Below are 6,609 nucleotides of genomic sequence, written 5' to 3'. Positions count from 1 at the left end.
ATTTGCTCAAATAACTAAAGCAAGCCACCACCGTCTTTGGGTCCGCCCTCCCCCACTGCATACCATACGCCAGCTATACATAGGGATATTGCACCATTGCCGGTAAACCTCTCTGCACGTGCGGCTGCCTGACACCACGGGAGCTCAGTCTCCAGATGACCGCGATCCTCTGATTAGGACAAAGACTTAAGTATTCACACTGACATGCACAAATTATTGCTTGATCTGGTACGCATGTAATTTTATGTGAGACGTAAAAATTGACACAAACTTCAGAGTAATTACTACACTATATAGCGATTCCCTGTCTCCCAACTCTATCTAGATTCTGACAGAGATGTGAACTAGAAGACCAAGGGGACCGATAGGCATTGAGTCAAGCCGTAATCCGGTACGCAATATTATTCTTGCGTGTGACCAAAACTAATTTAAGGGATACTACACTATAGGCGCTCTGCTGTTTCTTCCTCTACTTTCAGATATATATATATAGATATAGAAAGAATATCATATATATATATAGAAAGAATATCAAAAGCCCGGCACTCCAATGAACCTTGTAGTAGAAATGCTGCGGTGCCCTCCTGGTGACTCAAAGTCACTATATGAAGCGTGCATGGAAGGCAGCACTCAAACAGAGTCGAAGATGCAGAAGATTAGGTCATTTATTGGACCAAAGCGGCCGACATGTTTCGGGGCAAACCCCCGTCCTCAGGGCCAAACAGCAAGTGAAGACAGTGTACAAAAAAACATAATTATATACCAATACAACCAATAAACCTGAACATACTCACCTGTTCAACGGCGCCACCGCCAGCCATTCCGCTCTGCTGCCTTCCGCATCGCTGGATGATGACGTGTCGGGTGTGCCGGGTGAACAGGGGAGTAACCACTTGCTGTTTGGCCCTGAGGACGGGGGTTTGCCCCGAAACATGTCGGCCGCTTTGTTCCAATAAATGACCTAATCTTCTGCATCTTGGAGTCTGTTTGAGTGCCGCCTCCCATGCACGCTTTTATATATATATATATATATATATATATATATATATAGTCTAGGTGAAATCTGCGCAAATACCAAACAGTCCCAGGTATAAAGATTTTTTTCACATGCAGTGCCAGCTCATCCGCTCCAGCCCGGAGAAAGAGATTCTGAAATTGTGCAAATAGGAGAGCGCACTCGTGAATGAATGATAATAAAACGTTTACTCATAAAACATATCCACGTACATGTAAGTTTAAAAACGCACACTTTTGTCCATGGACACCAGTGCTTATAGATAACGATACCTTGTTGGACGTGACGGTGGAGCTGGCTAAGTGTGCCTTTTTAAACTTACATGTACGTGGATATGTTTTATGAGTAAAAGTTTTATTATCATTCATTCACGAGTGCGCTCTCCTATTTGCACAATATATATATATATATAAATATACATATATGGGCAGTCTTCAGTTTGCCGGCTGTCGGGATCCCGGTGCACAGTATACCGGCGCTGGAATCCCAACAGCCGGCATACTGACGCTTTATCTCCCTCTTGGGGGTTCACGACCCCCCTGGAGGGAGAATAAATAGCGTGGCGCGTGTAGCGCACCACCGTGCCCACAGCGTGGCAAGCGCAGTGATCCCGCAAGGGGCTCATTTGCGTTCGCCACGCTGTTGGTATGCCGGCGGTCGGGATTCCAGCGCCGGTATGCTGGTCGCTGGGAGCCCGGCCGCCGCATACAATATTACACCTATATATATATATATATATATATATATATATATATATATACAAACAGAAAGTTCAGCACTCACCAAAGCAAGCTCACTTATTTTCACAACATCAATAAATAAAATCTGGGGTGGTGAGTGCTGTGTTTTTATATTTGTTGGTATATTGTAGGGTTAATCTTTGGTTAACTCATATTAACTGTGGCCACAAGCTTTGTTCATGCACCCCTATGCAAGCCCAATTATCTTAAACCTAAGTCAGCTGTTCTTTAGTAATTTATCAGCCAGTGTCAGGTGACTAGTGTACCTTTAAAAGCCATGGAGTATTTGGCAGATACACAGTAAACCAAGTGGGCATATTTGCAGTTATATTATGTGTGATACATTTGCTAGGTCTTAATTTTTGAGACTCTGTGATAGTGTAGGACCTGCATGAAGATGGGGTACCTTGGCGAGCGGTTTGCAGGCTTCCGTGCATTGGCCAATTCACTAAACCCCCATCATTTATTTATTTATTGATGTTATGAAAATAAGTGAGCGTGCTTTGGTGAGTGCTGAACTTTCTGTTTGTATATTTTTAAGTAGGTGGCCATGGGCTACATGCACCCCACCCTATGAGTGGTGAGTGCAGACACTGCACCCCGCTTCTGGGGTGGTGAGTGCTGTGGTTTTATATTTGTTGGTATAGGTATATATATATATATATATATATATATATGTGTGTGTGTAATTTTTAACATATATCTGTATTTTCAAATAAATTAATTCCATTAATAGATTAATTATAAAATACATTGTGGACAGATAAATTGTGGACAGTTACACCTGTACATTTACATTCTCTATGCACCTTTTTGTGCTCAGGTAACCAGAAAGTTCCATTTCTTTGTACTTAATTGCTTAATATGCCAAATAAAGTCTGGTGCACTACATATGATTTATTTAGTACAGAAGAAAAGTGCTGTTTAAATTTACACTGAACCTTGTTTTAACTGTTTGTTCTCCATATTCTTTCTATTCTATATAATTGATATGTTCTTTTAGTAATATAAATTAAGTATAGATCTTCATGATGAAACCTCAGATTAAAGGTATCTTTGTTAACTGTACTGTAATGAAACAAATAGTTCCACAACTCCCAATTCATAGTCCCTCCATTATGTGTGCATGCCACATTCACACTAACCACAGACTCATTAGGTATAAATACAGACAGCACCACTGAATAATAATAGAAAATAAATTCTTAATTTGCTCAAGTGCAAAAGCTAGAATTTTTTCCTACTATAACCCAGTGGTACTGTCTCTACAGATCCAGTTACAGTGATGACTAAGTATTTTGATAATAACGTAATATATTATTTAGATCAGTCATATCAGCAGTTACATTTTCTGCCAGCCTCCACAGTGCCACTGCCAACTGTGTCATGAGTAGTCTCATTAAAACCCTTTTTTACGGCATCATTTCAAATTACAAGTTGATACCTTCAGTTATTCAGTTATTCAGTACCTGCAGTAATATTAATAGTTTTAATTGGAAAAATATAATGATACTCTTTATTAACATAATCAGATAGCATAGTTAATGGTTAGCTATTATTACTGCAAATATGATTAACATTCACAGACATGGTAATTTTGTATTTAAATAAACCAATGGTTTCTGTTTATGCAGGATCATGTAGAGCTATATGGAAGCAACCATATGGCTTCATTTAAACTTGGATGCAAGACCAACTGTTGTGAATAAAAATGTGCAAACTTAGCCACATCTCCAGATATGCTCTTTGGAGTTAAATAAATTGCTAGTCTAGGAAAGCGTTTTCTCCAGTGAAATTTCCTTTCATACAGTATTTACGAAATGAAGCATTACCATTGGCTATAGAGCTTTTTGCTCTTTCAAAAATGTGTTTGTAAATTTGTGTTATGGGGAAAGGAAAGGCCTGGTAAGTACAGACCGAATTCATTAAGAGCCCGAGCCTGTTCCTGTAACTGCAACTTAGTTGGACGTAGACATATACACAAATATGCTTGTTAGGATTAGAGATGAGCGAGTTCGGTTCCTCGGAATCCGAACCCCCCTGAACTTCAGCCTTTTTACACGGGTCCGAGGCAGACTCGGATCTTCCCGCCTTGCTCGGCTAACCCGAGCGCGCCCGAACGTCATCATCCCGCTGTCGGATTCTCGCGAGGCTCGTATTCTATCGCGAGACTCGGATTCTATATAAGGAGCCGCGCGTCGCCGCCATTTTCACACGTGCATTGAGATTGATAGGGAGAGGACGTGGCTGGCGTCCTCTCCGTTTAGATAGAGAGTGAGACACTTGATTTACTAGTAATTTAATTTTAGTAATTTTGGGGAGCATTAGGAGTACTCGAGTTTTGCTGATAGTTATACTAGTGACCACCAGTTTTATTTATTATTTAAAATCCGTTCTCTGCCTAAAAAAAAAACGATACACAGTCACATACCATATCTGTGCTCAGCCTCAGTGTGCTGCATGATAATATCATCTATGTATATCTGACTGTGCTGAGTGCTCACTGCTCACACAGCTTAATTGTGGGGGAGACTGGGGAGCAGTTATAGCAGGAGTACATAACAGTGCACACTTTTGCTGCCAGTGTGACTGACCAGTGACCACCAGTATATTGTCTGCCTGAAAAAGTTAAACACTCGTGGGGTGTTTTTTTTTTTTATTCTATAAACGCATTCTGCTGACAGACAGTGTCCAGCAGGTCCGTCATTCATTATATAATATATACCTGCAGTAGTGATATATATATATTTTTTATATCATTATCATCCAGTCTATACTAGCAGACGCAGTACGGTAGTCCACGGCTGTAGCTACCTCTGTGTTGGCAGTGCTCGTCCATAATTGTATACCTACCTGTGGTGGGTTTTTTTTTCTATCTTCTTCATACTAGTAGTTTAGGAGTCTGCTGCTGACAGTGTCCAGCAGGTCCGTCATTATATAATATATACCTGTCCTGCAGTAGTGATATATATATATTTTTTTTATATCATTATCATCCAGTCTATACTAGCAGACGCAGTACGGTAGTCCACGGCTGTAGCTACCTCTGTGTCGGCAGTGCTCGTCCATAATTGTATACCTACCTGTGGTGGTTTTTTTTTCCCTATCTTCTTCATACTAGTAGTTTAGGAGTCTGCTGCTGACAGTGTCCAGCAGGTCCGTCATTATATAATATATACCTGTCCTGCAGTAGTGATATATATATATTTTTTATATCATTATCATCCAGTCTATACTAGCAGACGCAGTACGGTAGTCCACGGCTGTAGCTACCTCTGTGTCGGCAGTGCTCATCCATAATTGTATACCTACCTGTGGTGGGTTTTTTTTCTATCTTCTTCATACTAGTAGTTTAGGAGTCTGCTGCTGACAGTGTCCAGCAGGTCCGTCGTTATATAATATATACCTGTCCTGCAGTAGTGATATATATATATATTTTATATCATTATCATCCAGTCTATACTAGCAGACGCAGTACGGTAGTCCACGGCTGTAGCTACCTCTGTGTCGGCAGTGCTCGTCCATAATTGTATACCTACCTGTGGTGGTTTTTTTTTTTCTATCTTCTTCATACTAGTAGTTTAGGAGTCTGCTGCTGACAGTGTCCAGCAGGTCCGTCATTATATAATATATACCTGTCCTGCAGTAGTGATATATATATATTTTTTATATCATTATCATCCAGTCTATACTAGCAGACGCAGTACGGTAGTCCACGGCTGTAGCTACCTCTGTGTCGGCAGTGCTCGTCCATAATTGTATACCTACCTGTGGTGGGATTTTTTTTTCTATCTTCTTCTTCATACTAGTAGTTTAGGAGTCTGCTGCTGACAGTGTCCAGCAGGTCCGTCATTATATAATATATACCTGTCCTGCAGTAGTGATATATATATATTTTTTATATCATTATCATCCAGTCTATACTAGCAGACGCAGTACGGTAGTCCACGGCTGTAGCTACCTCTGTGTCGGCAGTCACTCGTCATCCATAAGTATACTAGTATCCATCCATCTCCATTGTTTACCTGAGGTGCCTTTTAGTTGTGCCTATTAAAATATGGAGAACAAAAATGTTGAGGTTCCAAAAATAGGGAAAGATCAAGATCGACTTCCACCTCGTGCTGAAGCTGCTGCCACTAGTCATGGCCGAGACGATGAAATGCCATCAACGTCGTCTGCCAAGGCCGATGCCCAATGTCATAGTACAGAGCATGTAAAATCCAAAACACCAAATATCAGTAAAAAAAGGACTCAAAAATCTAAAATAAAATCGTCGGAGGAGAAGCGTAAACTTGCCAATATGCCATTTACCACACGGAGTGGCAAGGAACGGCTGAGGCCCTGGCCTATGTTCATGGCTAGTGGTTCAGCTTCACATGAGGATGGAAGCACTCAGCCTCTCGCTAGAAAAATGAAAAGACTTAAGCTGGCAAAAGCACAGCAAAGAACTGTGCGTTCTTCGAAATCACAAATCCACAAGGAGAGTCCAATTGTGTCGGTTGCGATGCCTGACCTTCCCAACACTGGACGTGAAGAGCATGCGCCTTCCACCATTTGCAAGCCCCCTGCAAGTGCTGGAAGGAGCACCCGCAGTCCAGTTCCTGATAGTCAGATTGAAGATGTCAGTGTTGAAGTACACCAGGATGAGGAGGATATGGGTGTTGCTGGCGCTGGGGAGGAAATTGACCAGGAGGATTCTGATGGTGAGGTGGTTTGTTTAAGTCAGGCACCCGGGGAGACACCTGTTGTCCGTGGGAGGAATATGGCCATTGACATGCCTGGTGAAAATACCAAAAAAATCAGCTCTTCGGTGTGGAAGTATTTCAACAGAAATGCGGACAACATTTGTCAAGC

Source organism: Pseudophryne corroboree, chromosome 5, assembly GCF_028390025.1.
Source record: "Pseudophryne corroboree isolate aPseCor3 chromosome 5, aPseCor3.hap2, whole genome shotgun sequence".
NCBI lineage: Eukaryota > Metazoa > Chordata > Amphibia > Anura > Myobatrachidae > Pseudophryne > Pseudophryne corroboree.
Note: the sequence above shows the minus strand (reverse complement) of the source record.